Source organism: Schistocerca nitens, chromosome 1, assembly GCF_023898315.1.
Source record: "Schistocerca nitens isolate TAMUIC-IGC-003100 chromosome 1, iqSchNite1.1, whole genome shotgun sequence".
Taxonomy (NCBI): domain Eukaryota; kingdom Metazoa; phylum Arthropoda; class Insecta; order Orthoptera; family Acrididae; genus Schistocerca; species Schistocerca nitens.
The window spans coordinates 547,630,176-547,647,047 of NC_064614.1; the positions used below are offsets into that span (position 1 = coordinate 547,630,176).

The window sequence follows — 16,872 nt, forward strand, 5'->3', positions numbered from 1 at the left end:
TTTTTTGTAAATATTAAGTAGTCCCTCCACATTCACAGTCACATGGTATCCAACCAAAAAAATCTACTGTCACCTCCACTTTGATTAGAATCTAATTAGAAGTCTGATGAAAATGCAACAGAAGTGCCAATTTATTTTCACCTGACTTGTTAAGCATTTGTTGTTTTCAGAGGAGCATCATGGGTGGCAAATTCTGAGTAAAACCTACATTTCTCTTGTTGCCATGTTAAATTTGCTGCTTCTATCTAAACACAGTGGTGCTTACACAATGTCGTCTCATTAACATGTTGTACAGGCAAGAGAATAAGCTTAAGTGAGGAACTGAGGAAAAAGTAAGGTCAACAGCTTTTGAAAAAGCACATCTTCTATACAAAAATAAATGTGTAATGTCTTCTCTTTTGTTGTTCCAAAACCCATAGCATTTCTTGTTTCACCAGTTATCGATGGCCCTTAAAAATTACAATCTCTCATTGAAAAAGTCTGTAGTTAATGGAATAACATAGTAGATAATGGAAGTTTCACATAATAACCATATGGCAAAATATCTCCTCTTTGTATGCTGTCTCGTTTCGATGTCTCAAAGCGTTTATCAAGTTTGAGGAATGTTACGGGTGTTTCATTCCAGCTTTATCACTAGTACATGCAATCATAAATAAGTGCACTACATGAGACCATTTTTCTCGAGATTAGTGACAAATAGAGACGTCCACCAAAGTCAAAAGAAAATTCAATATGTTAGCTAAATTTCACACTCAGCACCATATTACGTAATATGTGCCAATCACAAAAATCAAAGCTACCCCTAATTTCCATTGCATTTTTTTTTTCCCGAATTCAGTGCAGTGTCTTACTTAGATACAAGTATCACAATAACTATGACAATTAACAAAATGATGAGCAAGTCATCGTGAAGCTGACATATAAAGATATAGGTAACGCAAAAATGGAATCTTTACCAAATAGTTTCTGTAAATAATTTGAGGATGACTGCAGAGCGAGCACCTAGATACTGTCATCATAGCGCAATGGCAACTAGCCAAAAGCAGGCCAACAATGTCTGCTTCCTCTTCAGAACAAATGAATGAACTCACCCAGTGCTTTAAACGTAAATTAATCACTACACATCAGTCACCAAATCCTGCACAGATCTTACATTCATTTTCAGAAGTTAAGATTTAAATCCCAAAATTCAGTAAATACATTGTCTAATGAACCTTGTGTAATGTGTAGATGGAATATTGCACCTAATGAAGAACTGTTGATGAAATCCATAACAATCACTTACAAAATGTAATGTACAGTGAGCTACATTTAACAATAATACAATATAAACAACCGTGGTAAATTTATTACCAATGGGTTAGACACACACACGTGTTCTGCATCTCTATTACTTCAAATTAAGATAACAACTTCAAGAGATGTTGCTGCAACAGTTGTAAAACATGTCTGCAATGAAACAAGCAAACTTTATAGAGTTGTTGCAATAATATAGAACCTATTGATCACACACTATATTTATATACCTATGAGAGATAATTAATTATAAAATGAGAATGCACTGTTAAAGAGTTGTCAAAGAGAAGCACTAATGGGATTGCAGCAGAATAGTGCCATAAGTTGCAGAAAACAATGTCATCATTCAAAAATTGTGACAATGGACAGAGGTGACATCAAGAATTACTACACATTAATGCAGCACATAGTACCATTTATTCTCTCTCAGGAATTTATGATTAGTCTCTTTTTTTGCAACATTATCTAATCTTCTTCTAGACTAAAGAAATATACCAAAAATATTATATATTATTGCAGTACATGGTACCATTTATGATCTCTCAGGAATTTCTGCAAACTTCTCCCATCTTCTGCTAGACTGAAGACATCTATCTGTCAGTTTGTTGCAACCCAATCACTCGAATATGCAATCAAAAGTGTGGACTATCTTTGTATCTACGTGATGAACTAACTAGCAGCATCTTTGGTTATGGTTAATGACTTGATTGTAGTTATCTCGTTTTCTCTGGAGGTTTTGTTCCTTCACTTTCAGTGACTGTTATATTAATAAACTGACTTACATCACCTTTATTCAACTGTGGATCACAGTGCCCACAAGTACATGCTTTCCATCAATCCTCCAAAAAATGGTCTTGAAGCATTTTCGCTTCAGTACATGTCAGTATGACTGGTTTGTACACAATGCAGATGGCGTGCTGAAAAGTAATGCCTGCAAATTTTTAATGTGAAATCTCTCATAGCTTTTTAAATAAACCAAACATTATTGACATTCTACATCTTTTTTCTTCACGCCTACATATTTTCAGCCATCTGCCACAAGAGGGCTCTGAATTGTAGTGTGTAACATGGTGGTGTGTAACGTAATTATGTTGCTGCATGAGAAACAGCATGCTGTAATTGAGCTTCAGATTTGAAGAGTTTGTCCACATATGGAGCACACGCTCCTTCAGCATGATAAATCCAGATCATACACGAATGCCGCAACAATCCGTCTTGAGTTCACTGTCATCAATTATCCTTCGTACCGTCCCGACTTTGGCAAATCCAATTTTCCTCTGTCTCCAAAACTTAAAGAACACCTCTGAGGATTACATTTTGATAGTGCTGAAGTGGTGTAAGCAGAAGTGAGGTTGTGGCTCTGTCAACAAAATAAAACGTTCTACAGTGACAGTATCAACAAACTGGCCTCTCATTGGGAGAAATGAGTTCGCCACAGGGTGGCTATGTTGAGAAAAATATATGTAGGCATGAAGAATGACAATGTTAATGTTAATAATGTGTGATTCATTTAAAAAGCTTTAAGAGTTTTTATATAAAAATTCTGAGGCTTTACTTTTCAGCATGCCCTCGTAGTTTCAGAACGGCCAGATAACGTGTGGTAGCTAATGGGCTAAATGAGATAGTTCAACTCCAATGTTTCACTGCTTGACCAGTTTCAATTTTGAAGGAGCAAAGATTTATTACACCAAGCTGCCTTGACAGGAAAACACTAGCAGCATAATGAGTACACTGTTCTACAGAAGTGACTAGCTCGACTGCCTTGAAACCAATTTATTTGTCCTGGCTTTGGGATCACGTGATTTTTGCCACTATGGTTGGCTCAAAATCAGAGCATTCATACAGTAAAACTTCACTAATCTGTCCCCTACAGGACCACGATCATGGTTGGAATGCAAAAAAGCTCATATCACAGGAACACTTTCATTAACATCACAACACAGTACAGTACAACTTTAATTTTAATCTGGAAATATTGTCTGATATATTGTTCTGTGTTAAAACAGAAACACAACGAAAAGAAAACATCAACACAGTGGAAAATCTTACACAAAAGTGTAATGTATAGTACTGCCTGCACTGTACAATACATCTGTATTGAGCAGTAAGATATTGTTAATGTGAGTGAAAGTTTAACAAATGTACACACCTTATTACAGTACTGGAATGACACACAAACGACTCATTTTGTGCAACAAGATTTCTCATAGGGAACATTTTGTAGTTTAAGCCCGACTCATGAATGTTGTACACTTTAGCAGGGATCTGCTTAAGCTCTTTAGGTGAGTTTTCAAATTTCGGAAGAATTCACTGGCAGCTGTTTCATCAGCAGAGAGAATTCCATCGGAAATAATTACATTTCGGATCCATTGCCATTTTTTTCACTACTGCAGCCAGCATTCACTTGCAGTAAGCCTTTCATTTTCATTGTGCCTTCCCTTTTATGATTGGTCCACACAACAGAGTTCCTTTTCTTCTCTCCTGCTCAAACCACATCCACAAAGCATTGACTAGATTTCATTTTTAGGCCCCTTCAAAGTCTTGCATATTTTCAGTCCTTTCTCAACATCTGTCGTCACTGAATGACTTTCAGAATTTTCCTAAATTTTTTTCTCCAGTCTTTAACAGTTTGTATGACAACCCCTATGTCTCTTGCAATGTTTCAAAGAGACTCATACTGTGTCTGTCCTTAAACATACTTTCAGTTTCTCTGCTAAAGACAGTGTCATGTGTTTGCATTTAGTTAATGCCATGATTAAGCTTTACATACTTTAATATGTAATAAGAACACTGTCACTAGTTTACATCTGAATTGTGTGCTCAACAACATTTACTGATTGCATTAGAAACAAATTATTTCATACTAAAACTCATTGAAATACTGTGCATACCAACAGCAAACTAGTCTACTTATCCAAAATGCAGACAATGAGTCATCGACAAGTGCAGACAAACGTCGCAAATGGGATGGTTGAAGTAACGGGGAGCTGGATCATCCGAGGTCAGATTAGCAAGATTCTACTGTATTAACGTCCACATTTCTTTAGAGCCCAATTATTGTAAGTAAAAATTCACAGAAAACTAAGCTCATACAGAGGCAAACTAACAGCTGTTCTTAACATGCACCACCCACAAAGTGAAGAGAAATCGGGAACGGGGTAACAAGAGAAAGATAACATTGGTAGCCTGTGTACCCTGCATCTCACTGCATGGTAACTTGCAGTGAAGACATGTATGGTTATTTGTAGATGACAATGCAGGAGGACTAAAAGAATCAAATCTAAAAGCATAACATAGCCCACCAAAGCATTTTCAAAGGATATGTTGACAGAAAAAAAAGTTTAGCACTGTAAAGGAGTATAAGATATTTGAATTCCTTGCATGTTATTGTGGTGTCACCGCCAGACACCACACTTGCTAGGTGGTAGCTTAAATCGGCCGCGGTCCATTAGTACATGTCGGACCCGCGTGTCGCCACTGGCAGTGATCGCAGACCGAGCGCCACCACACGGCAGGTCTCGAGAGACTGACTAGCACTCGCCCAGTTGTACGACGACGTTGCTAGCGACTACACTGACGAAGCCTTTCTCTCATTTGCCGAGAGACAGTTAGAATAGCCTTCAGCTAAGTTAATGGCTACGACCTAGAAAGGCGCCATTAACCATTTTAACGTTGCATGTACCTCAAGATAGAGTCTCACTTGTATCATCCAGAATGCTGTATACCAAAGGACAATATAAAAGTTAAGTGTTCTAGTAGCTACGTTCTTTTCTTTATCACATTCATTACGAATCCTGTTCCAGACTTAACGCCAGACGGCGTGAGTTGACGCGTGCCCTTTCGGCTACTTCACTGTGGACTGGCTGCCTTAACAGTCCACTACAGTTATCATGTCCAAGAAAGGGAGACTTGGCTGAATTAAAATGGATGAAATGCAAAAAAGCAATTTTTCTCCTATACTGTGCAATCTGGCTGGTTGCATGCTAAGGGACTTAACAGCAAGGTCACCAGAATCTTGCTCAACAAAGTCTTGCTTAATGAAGTCAACCAGAAATTTGATCAAATTACAAAATATGTAAGAGTAGCAGATTAAGGCCTTGCAATCAAAGCTGATGCCAGAGCTGAGAAATAATTTAAAAAGAAAGAAACTTCATGCTTAAAAACTTCATGGATGCCAGACAGATAGACAATACCAAAATTAGGTGAGAGAAATAATCAGGGTGGGGCCAGGAGAGTGTACCCCAGAAATCTGTATATGATGGAAGCCACCTCTCCCACAGATGTCCCACCCTCAAACTGTTAAACGTCCCACCGGCATTTCGATTCCTGTGTTAATTTTTCTCGAAAATATCTGCAATGATTTGGGTTAACACTCTGTGAGAATTTGGTCCTAGAATTTTCAGTAACTCAGCAATAATTCCACCTTCACCAGATGTTCTATTGTTTTTTTTAATTTAATGTGTTTGTGAATTTCTTCTTGTGAAGGTGGAGATGATTAAGCATGTGTATAAGTAGGTCTTTCTTTAGGGAACCTCAAAGGTGGTTCCGGACAGTTAGGATGTGTTGAGAAATACTGTGCCAGTTCCTTGCAGTTTTCCTGGTTAGTGAGTGTAAGTTTTCCATCAGATTTCTCGAAAAATAAATTCTGTGTGCTGTACCCGCAAATTTTTTCTGCATAAGTTCTGTAAAAATTTTGTGTATTGGAGTTGCGGAAGTTTTCTTCGATTAACTTCAGTTGGGTTTTCAGGTATTTTCTTTTGATCTGCCTAATGATTTTTCCACTTTTTTGCTAGTTTCATAAAAGTAGTGAAGATTTTCCAATGTTTTCTTTCTGTTGTAGTTAAGTTTTCCCAAAGCTTTATCACACTATATCCCACCATGGATGCTTTTGTATTTTTCTTCAAGGGGACTAAATCTTTAGCCTTCTGTATTATTTTACTGTGAAATTTTTTCCAATTATCTGCCTGGACTTTTTCCAGTTCTTCTCCAAGCTTAGTTTCTTTGATTCTTCTAGTGTCAAATTTCTGCTGGTGCACTTTCTTGCAGTGGACTCTCTTTGGGGTAAATTTCATTTTAATCCGTGTTAGGTAGTGGTCTGAATCTATGTTTGCATCTCTGCGGACTTGTATGTCACGAACTTCCTTCTGTAGAGGATACAAGATGGCAACATGATCAATCTGATATTCACTGAGGCTCTTTTATTGGGGATTTCCAGGTCTTTTGTTTTTGGGAATTCTTCCTCAAGGATGTTGACATGATTTTAAGGTTGTTTAGTTGGCATAGTTCGATAAGCCTCTTTCCGTTTTTATTGGTAAATTTATGGGTGGGATATTTTCCTACAGTTTTCCAGTATTGTTTTTCTTTGCCTATCTAAGCACTGAAATTACTTAATAAGATTTTGATGTCCTACTTTGGAATTTTAGCAATTATTTTCTCAAGCTCGGTCCAGAATTTCTCCACAGTATGTGGATCCTTTCTATTAGCAATGTTAGTGTGGGCATGAACATTAATGAAGGCATATTTATTGTTAGTGCACTGCATGCGCATTGTCATAAGGTCGTTGCTTATGGCGCACACATATCTTATGGAGTTTTATACTGTTATGCATGACAAAAGCCATTCTCAGAAGTGGAGCACCTTTAGCGATGCATTTTTCTGTTTTACATTTAAAGATGTGGTAATTTCCATAATCTACTGTGGCTTCATCTGTGGCTTGTGTATCTTGAAGGTCTAAAATCTGAATTTTTTGTCACTCTAACTCCTGTACTTGGTTGTGTAATTTTCCCAGTTGAATTGGAGCGTTGATATTAAATGTGCGTATGTAAGTGATAGTTTTGGATGCACGTTTGCTGGAGAACTCCGATTTTCTCTGTGTTCATGAGTGCCCAGGTCTCCCAGACACTGAAGACCCAGTTGCCGCCTGTTGGTGGATGGATTGTGTACCACCTGGTATAATATTGTTATTACTTTCATGAATCATGATAGCTTTGAATTGTTTGTCCAATGTTTCACTGGGGTTATTAGACCAGAGATTGTTAGTTCCTGGAGCAATTATTGCAGTCGCTCCTAACATGGGGAACAGACACTGACAAGAAAACCACTCATTATGGATTCAGACACATCTGGGTTTGTTATCGTTAGCTTTTATATTAACCCTAAAAGCAGAGCCGCCAGCTCTGCCATACTGATGATCTCCATCTCCGTCTTCACTGCTGCTGAAGTTAGTTAGTACATATTGCTATATAACTTCATCAAAATAGGCAAAAAATTTCTTACATTTGACATCAACCTGTTGAAGTCCAGACTATGCCCCTTTTTTTCCCCTACACAATGTACCCGTATTTTTTCTGATGTCACCCATCGTGTGTTTAGTACTTTTGAAATGCAACCCAAAGGCAGTGTTGTTTTGCCCACACATATGTTCTCTAAATCTTGTTTTAAACGGTCTACCCATCTGTTCTATATACACTGAATTGAAATCTGAATATCCCAATTTATATACTCCCGACCGATCATACATGTCTCCATTACTGCTAATATTAATGTGTTTTAATAAATTATCTGTCTTGAAAACTATTTTGATATTATGCTTTCTAAACTGCCTATCAATTTTCTCAGAAACCTTGCCTCTATAAGTCATTGAAACATAAGAACCTTTTTCTTTTTTATTCTGTTTATTCCCCTCTTTCTTTTTACTTTCAATTAAACCTTTATTTTTTATTAAAAGAATTTTTTAAAGAATTATTAGTGGGAAAGATTACTCTATAGTTGTACTTATTTTGAAGCAGACACTCATCTGATCTCAAGTTATCTGTATTTCGATTACTTCCTGCTAGATGGTGTGAATCTGTCTTTATGTCCACATCATAGCTGCCTCGGCATGTTAGCCGTTTAGTCTGATGGTAGTGGCTGTGTTATGCAGCCTTTGGCCCTAAGTGACCTTGCAGTTGTCACTATATTTCAAAGAGAATTGTATCTGGTTTACAATTATGTTATACTTCTACATTTTAGTTTTTATTTCTGTTTGACAAAAGCACTTTTCCTCGGACATTTTAAACCATGGTGTGATTACATTAAGTACATCTGTTTGTACGAGATTTATCAAACTAATCCTATTAAGTGTATGTTATTTCAATCCATATCATTATATTTTTAGGTATTCCATGTAACTTTTTATTCTGATGAAGACTGCTCTAGTTCAGTTGAAACTGTGGTCAATTGACAAAATTTTGTGCAACCAAAGTGCCTGTATATACATTCTGTAATTAAATAGCATACAGTTGCTGGATCACAGCCAATAAAATGTTTAAAATTTCATACATATGTGTGTTTATTTTTCAGACTTGTGAATTTATATCATCCATATAATCGTGGTGTCACAGCAGGACAAATTGCAAGAATTCTTGGCAATTTCTACCCTGGTGTAGTTTTTATTTATCCCACATTAGGACATGGAATGAACATTTGGGCAAGCATGGGCATAATTTGTAGTGACTTGGCTGTGCCACCATTTCCTCACTTGCCTGGTCTCTATTTCTCATAATTTTTGTAAGATGTATGGTCATAATTCCCATTACATATTCTCCAACTGATGTTTTACATTTGAAAGTGACAACGTAATTCATTGAAACCAGTAATGTAACGCCATTTTTTAAAGAAAAAAATTTTGTGTACCGCTATTACGGCTCCACTACTGTAGTGTCAAATAAACATATAAAGTTGTAAATAAGTTATACAAAACTGCAACCAGTCACTTTTTTGAATAATTATGTTTTATTCCATGAACCAGTTTTCGAACCTTTTCTGGTTTATCTTCAGATGTTTCAGGAAGTTACATCATCATTGCTAGCATAATGCTGGGTGCTGGCTCTATGATGTAAAGATGGAACCCACTTTAATGTATCACCATGACTATAGCTTATCTGTCAATATGAACATAAATTTAGTTTTTTACTTACTGCGACAGTATAGGCAGCTTTTTTCGGTTAGTGTCCATCTGTCTACCTCCATTTTGATGTCCAGTTGTTATATTACTACACACTTCCACACAAACTATATTAATTTACACTCTGACAGCGCGACTTTTCCAGCACCCAGCATGCGCTTTACAACTGTTGCTTGTAACAAAGATCTTGACAGAAAAATATGGCATAGGCCTACTTTGCACAGAGATGTAATTTGTTCTTCTTTAGGTGTATTGAAGTCGATAAAAGGGCAAATACTTTAATCAGACTGGTGATAGCATGAGAGCACAAAATAAAATAAATAAATAAATAAGTTATTACAAGAACAAACTTCAGGTGATCTGATATCTTATTTCTATTTGTAAATTACATATAATACACGCAGTTTATAGGATTTTTTTTGTTTTGTTTTTAAATCATGATTGGCATTAACATGAATACCCAGGAATCAATGATACAGAGTTATTGTATCTGCAGTGAGATGCAGCTGTCTGTTACACTAGGACCTTTATATTTATATTTAAATTAATAACAAACCTTCAGATGAACTGTTGACTTATTTCTGTTGATCTGGGGCATTAGCAAGAGTAGATTCTGTTTATTTAAGCTAAAGGTATTTGTATAAAAGTTATAGTGATTGTAATGGACTAAAGCTGTTTGTATGGCTGTACACTTTATATTTAAAAAAAAGACGAACAAAAGTTCTTTAACTGTTGACTTATTTATTATTCTTACATTAAAATGATCTGGAATATTGGTAAAGGCAGCTTCTGTTTGTTCCAGCTAGAAGTAATATGTATAAAAGTATTGATTTATGTTAGCAGCAGAGGGCTTGAACATTTAGAAATATAGTACAGAGTTTATTCTGTGGTAGGATATTACATTGGCACCGGTGTAGTTAGGATGTAAGGAGAGGGAGAGGGGTGGGGGGGGGGGGGACAGTGTAGGGTTCATTGAATGGTTACTAGGTACTGAAGGAAAAATTTGTTTCTCAGTTCAATTTGATCATTGAGTAGGTAGTCAGGTGCAGCATTTATGTAGATAAATATTTCAATTTCTTCCAGAAGGTCAAGTATTGTGACTTTGTTGGCCAAATGGACCATTTGGAGATTCTGCTCTATGTTGTTTGCAGAATGATTGTGTTGGGCAAGATGTGAGGTAAAGTTGGACTTATCCAGGTTGTTAAGACGGAGTGCAATTATGTGTTCTTTAAATCTTGTTGTGAAGCTTCTACCAGTTTGTCCAATGTATAAGCTTGGACATGAGTCGCAAATGAGCTTGTACACTCTTGACTTTTGACACTGTTGTATAGTGGTTTTGGTGCTGTGTATGACTTTATTTTGTATTTTGTTGTTGGTGAAGAAACTTATTTTTATGTTGTATGTCTTGAAGAGGTTGGCAATTTGGTGAGGAATCTTCCCTAAGAAAGGCAGGCTAATAAATGTGGTCTTCTTGTTTGTGGGTGGTTCTTCAGCAGGTGGTTGATTTAATTCTTCTGTATGGATTAGTTTATCTATTATTGCAGGGTTGTACCCATTGCTGGAGGCAATTGATTTAATGATTTTTGTTTCTTTCTGTCTTTCACTTGTTTCCATTGGGATTTTAAGCATGCGATTAAACATTGTTCTGAAGAATGCTTTTTTATGTTGGTCTGGATGGCAAGAGGATTTGTGTATGGTACCACTGGTGGATGTTCGCTTTCTGAAAATTTGAAATTTATGCTTTTGATTTTTATTTGAGATTGTTAGATCAAGATAGTTAATGCATTATGGCGTTTCATGTTCTACTGTGAATTGAATTTTATTGTGTATTTTATTAACCCTAGGACGCCTAAGGGGGGGGGGGGGGTTCGTTGAACTATAATTTTTTTATGTCCGTCCTTTTGCCCAAGTAACTTTCATACTACATATTCCCTTTGAGTTATTGTTTGTTGGCTATTTTATGAAACGTTAGTGTCAATATATTTTATAGAAAATTCCTGCTTCAAAAGAAAAAATAAATAAAACTTATTATGGGTCCAACAACCCTCCCCCCCCTCCCCCCTTAGGCTTCCATGCTATAGAAAATTTCCCTTAGTAGGATTTCACATTTCTCATCTTTACAACAATGCAAGTTAGTTTCTTGTTGGTTGGTATTCTTGATATTCGCAACAATCGGTCTACTTTCAGAGGAAGTGATTGCTGATGTCAGTCAGCTGTTATTTATCTTGTAAACTTGCAGTGAGTTAGTGCAGTTCCCAACACGTAGGCCTCCAGCAACTTTGGTGTCCTACACAGCAAAAACGAAACCAAGTAAAGACTTACTGATGTGTACAACAATGCACCAAGATAAAAGCACTGTTGGAGGAGAGAAGAATAAAACCGAGATAAATGCTTATTATAATTCCACTAAAGGTGGAATTGATACCATTGATCAAATGGCGCATATGTACACCTGCAAGAGGGGAACAGAGAGATGTCCTCTATCTGTATCTTACTCTCTCATCAACATTTGTACTATCAATACAACCACCATATTCATCCAGCAACATCCAAGATGGACTGAGAAGAAACACAACAAACGGAAACTTTATCTTCTGCAAGCTGGGATGAAACTAGTGAAATTGCAGGTAGAAGAAAGAAGTGCCAATGCAAGAGGGTCATCTAACCAAATTGATCAATCAATGGAGACTATACTACAAAAGAAAATCAAAGATGTGACAACAGAAGCACGTCAGCCTCCTGCAGGGAAAGGTCGGTGCCATATTTGTGTAAGAAAGGCTAAAACAAAGAAGCAGAAGTACAACAATCTAAGTGAACCAAAACAGTATTGTGGACAGTGTCATAAACATGTGTGTAACACACATTCAGAAAAAATTGTGAAGTGTGTCTCTTGCCTTGAAGTTGAGGACTCAGAGTAGTCTATTGTATATGAACACATCTGTATTTTGTATTGTAATATGTCAATTTTTTATTCACTCAATCCAATATTTATAACAATTAACAACATTATTAAACCGATGCCTTAGTTAAAATACATGAACCATTTTGAAAGTTGTAATTTTTCATCAGTACACTTATTTAATACCTGTGGACACGCCGAACACCCCCCCCCCCCCCCCCAGGCATCCAAGTTTTTTTAACTTCTACAAGATTTAGAGGCTTGGGCATCCTAGGGTTAAGTTCTTCGGCTAGATTATATAATTCTTCTGTTGTTCCACTGAACAGAATGAGAGTGTCATCAACATGGCATTTGTAATAAAGCAGCTTATCTTTTAGTTGGGTTCGGGATCTAAAAAAGTTGTTTCCACGGTTACTGATTTATATTTCTGCTAGCAAGCCGGCAAGACTACTACCCATTGCCAGCCCATCTTTCTGAATGTAAAACTTGTCGCTGAACAGGAAGTAGTTGTGAGATAATATAAGCTCCAGGATCTCTATGAGTTCTTAGATTTCAGCTCTACCCATTGTCCCATGTTTGAGTAAGTTATTTCTTATTACACTAAAGCTTTTAAAGCTTCAATAATAAAATCCTAAGTATACTCTTACACTGAACTGTGATAAGATTTCCTTAAATTTGAAGTCCTTTTTTCAGTTTCTGTGTAGCAATGAAGTCTAAGCATGCATTTCACAGTGGTCTCCTGTGAACATAAATCTTGTAGAAGATTGCTGGAGCACAGCAAATGTACGAGGTGTGATTGGAAAGTTTTAAGAAAGGGCTTGTAATTGTACAATGGTGGTATTTACATGCTACAGTGATGCATCTCCTTCACAATAGTCTGCTTCTGACTGAACACACCGACTCCAATGGTGTTTCCACTTTTGGAAACATCCCCGGAAATTTTTTTCCTGAAGTGCGCTAAGGACACACTGTTTTTGCCTGGATGTCTTCAATTGAATCGAATCGCTTCCCTTTCAGTAAAAATTTCAGTTGAGAAAACTTGTAGAAGTCCCCAAGGGGCCAAATCAGGGGAGTATAGCCGTTGTGGAGCACAGGAATTTTGAATTTGGTCAAAAATTCAATGACGGAAAAGGCACAATGAGCCGGAGCATTGTCATGGTGTAGCACCTAACTCCTGTCTTTCCACAATGCAGTCCTTTTCTTCCTCATCTTTTCGCGCAAACGCTCAAGGACACATTTGTAGTATTCCTGGTTAATTGTCTGTACTCCAGGGGTAAATTCATGATCCACAATACCAGTAGAATCGAAAAAAGTAACGAACATAGTCTTCACCTTCGACCGACTTTGCCGTGCTTTTTTCAGTCGTGGTGAACCTGGAGTCTTCCACTGCGAAGACTGCACTTTGGTTTCAGGATTGTATCCATATACCCACGATTCGTCACCTGTAATTTCCCTATTTAACACATCTGGGTCATTTTTAGTCCGATTAATCAGTTCTTGATACACTTCAAGTTGGTGTTGTCTCTGGGCACTTGACAACACTTTTGGAATGAATTTTGCGGACACTCAACGCATGTTCAGATCTTCAGTTGAAACTGACTGAATGCATAGAAACTTAAATTAAGTTCGTCAGCCATCTCCCTAATTGTAAGTCCACGATCAGAGTGCACTAAGTCATGAACTTTCACATTTTCATTCGTTTTGAGGTGGAAGGGCGGCCGGACTGTGGTTCATCTTCAAATGATTCACGGCCATTTTTGAACCTGTTGAACTAGACAAAAACATTTGACTGGCTCATACAATTATCTCCAAAAGCTGTTTTTAATAGTTCGTACGTCTCAGAAGCTGATTTCCCAGTTTTAAAACAAAATTTCACACGAACTTGTTTCTCCATTTTTACGTCCATTTTCACGGAAACAGAATACGGCAACAAGCTCTAACAGACCCGCACTCAACCAGCTGCCACCCAGTCAGAGGGCGTTCAAGGACAGGGCAATGACTCACTCCACACCCTCCATGTACCTGCCAGCCAAACCAGTAAGCAGTAAGCAGTAGCAGATCCATTCTTAAAACTTTCCAATCACACCTCGTATTTATCTTCCTTTTTTCCTTCCTTTTTTTATGCACGCACTTTATCACTACACCACGAAACAAACTATGCTGCTCTCAGCCGTTGTCCTGGCTGTACAGCTAGAGGGCAATGGTATTGTTTTCACAATCGCAGCAGAATTTAATTCATCATACTTCGGCAAATTTGCATGAACTCCCTCATGAATCAATACATCTATTACTCAAAACAGGATCAAAACACCTACAGTGGTTCCTGAGATTATCACAAACATACAGACAGAAGCAGGCAAGGTATTTTCCCATGTGAAAGTACACTATTCCCCTGGTGAAAGTTCTTTTTCCCATGTTAAGTGACAACATGCTTATTAATCCTTTGAATGATGGAAGTTTTATACACCAGCATAGAATTTCCCGGCACTTTAGGACATGAACCCAGCAAACAACAATGTGTTTTGGAAAAATCTTTGATTCGCGGTAACATTTACACTGCAAATGGCTCTGAGCACTATGGGACTTAACTTCTGAGGTCATCAGTCCCCTAGAACTTAGAACTACTTAAACCTAACTAAGCTAAGGACATCACACACATCCATGCCCGAGGCAGGATTCGAACCTGCGACCGTAGCGGTCGTGCGGTTCCAGACTGTAGCGCCTAGAACCGCTCTGCCACTCCGTCCGGCCACATTTACACTGCATATTTTTGTATTATGAAAGTATAAACACAAATTCCACCAAATACAGCGCAGTAGCTTCCGAAGCATGAGACTGTTATGTGCTTTTTTACAGCCAATCAGAGTTCATGTCGTGTAATGTCACCAGCCAATGATAGCAGATATTCACATACATAGGGCACTCAATGTAGTCAACCAATAGCAAAACCATCATTAAGTAGCACGAACACAAGTAGGAAGAGTTAATGGTATAAAATTAATATAAATACAGTATAGCTACAAGAAAAGCTTGTTTGCCTCCTGCCCCCCCTCCCCCCTTTAACGTGTGATTATGCAGTATTATAGGAGCACAGCTTAAATTGCGGCAGCTGAATATTTCTGACTAGTACAATTATAAATTTCACTACTGTGCACTGAACATTTCACGGGTTACCTGGCTAAATACATGTTCTGTTGAGCACTTCGACTTTTTCACAAAAAAGCAATTACATGTGAAATTGCTCAAGAACTCACTTCATGTGCCCCCCTCCCTCTCTCCGATAGTTACACTCTTTGCCATCATTACTGCTTAAGTTGTAAGCTATGAAAGAACTAAAATAAATATGAAAAACTAATCTCAAAGCTTGGTCTTTTTTAGCGCATGTTACCCTTTAAGATATATCAAACACAAATATGCCAATAACATTTTACATAATAGCATTTACGGCTGGCCTTTTGGGCCTGAAATTTTTCTAAGTGGCTGGTCCTCATTGTTAAGTTCTGAATGAGAGCCTAGCACTCCACGATTGAAGAAATTCATCACACGTTCTCACACGTAACATAATTTATCTTGCGTAAATGAAAATTTACTTTGAAAGTAACACTTCTCAAACCACCATTCACAACATTTTTCTGCGGCCTGTTAGAAATATAAACAGTTTTGATGTCACACTCATCAAAACGAGACCCATAAGAAAAACAGGCTGTGGAGCACACCTCACAGCACACGACACTGCAGGTCTTACACGAGTGGCAGCGGCCATCTCTGGCCCGGAGTGAGTAACTATTCCAGATAAGTTTAATAATTCTTGACTATGTTTTTAAATGCATGCAAGCTCTCAATAGCACACAACAAAGTTAAGGCCTTTAGTGGGCACCTTTTCTGTTTCATACTGATTTCCCATGAGCCCTACATTGGGGGTGAGCATTCGCGAAGTGTGGAGGGCAAGCTGACTAGTACGATGTCACTTTTTCGTTGCAGGACCTGTATTTCTAGGGGGCCCTGCATCAAAAGCAATTTTGTTGTTATAAAGTACTGCATACTCTTGACACATTTTGTTGTTGGCAGATGTGTGAGTGTGCACAGTGTTTTATTGTTGTGTGGGGCGCATTTTCTTTGAAGCTGCAGTTTTATTTTGGTGTTATTCTATTCTTTATTTGTTTACGTTTTACTGCTGCAGTATGATTCTGCAGTAGTGGGCTAAAGTAAAACTTATTGTTGGAGTATCCGTTCTTACCAGTCAAAATTACAAGAATTTAACTGAAAAGTAAAACAATGAAAATTTACTGTAATCCTAAAAAATTGGCATGAAAAGATTCAGAATCAGATTTCTTTTGTTACATAGGTTTTAATATATGAGCAGATTCTAAGTAAACATTATCCTAGAAAGATAGTGGGGAATAGATAAACAAACTGTGCCAGACTTTACCATGACCAGTACAACTTCCATGTAAAATGAACACAACACAATAAAAGTACCTCAGATTAAAAACAGCTGTCAGATATGAGGCAATAACTTTGTACTAATTGTTAAGAAAAGTCTGTTCCAGGTTCACACATTAATTTTAAACAAAATGGGATTCTTCAAGAACAACAGTTAATGAACATTCATATTCTATGACATATATTTCCAAATCTCTTAATACTTCATTATGAGAAGGAAAGATGCTACTCACCATATAGCAGAGATGCTGAGTCACAGAGAGGCACAACAAAAAGATTTTCACACTTA

At 37.4% G+C, this 16,872-nt stretch overlaps 1 protein-coding gene across 3 annotated transcripts in view; it reads right to left on the minus strand.

Annotated features, from left to right (window-relative positions):
- LOC126254123 (cation-independent mannose-6-phosphate receptor) overlaps positions 1 to 16,872 on the minus strand; it is a 633,915-nt gene that overhangs the window by 484,332 nt on the left and 132,711 nt on the right. The window lies entirely within an intron of this gene.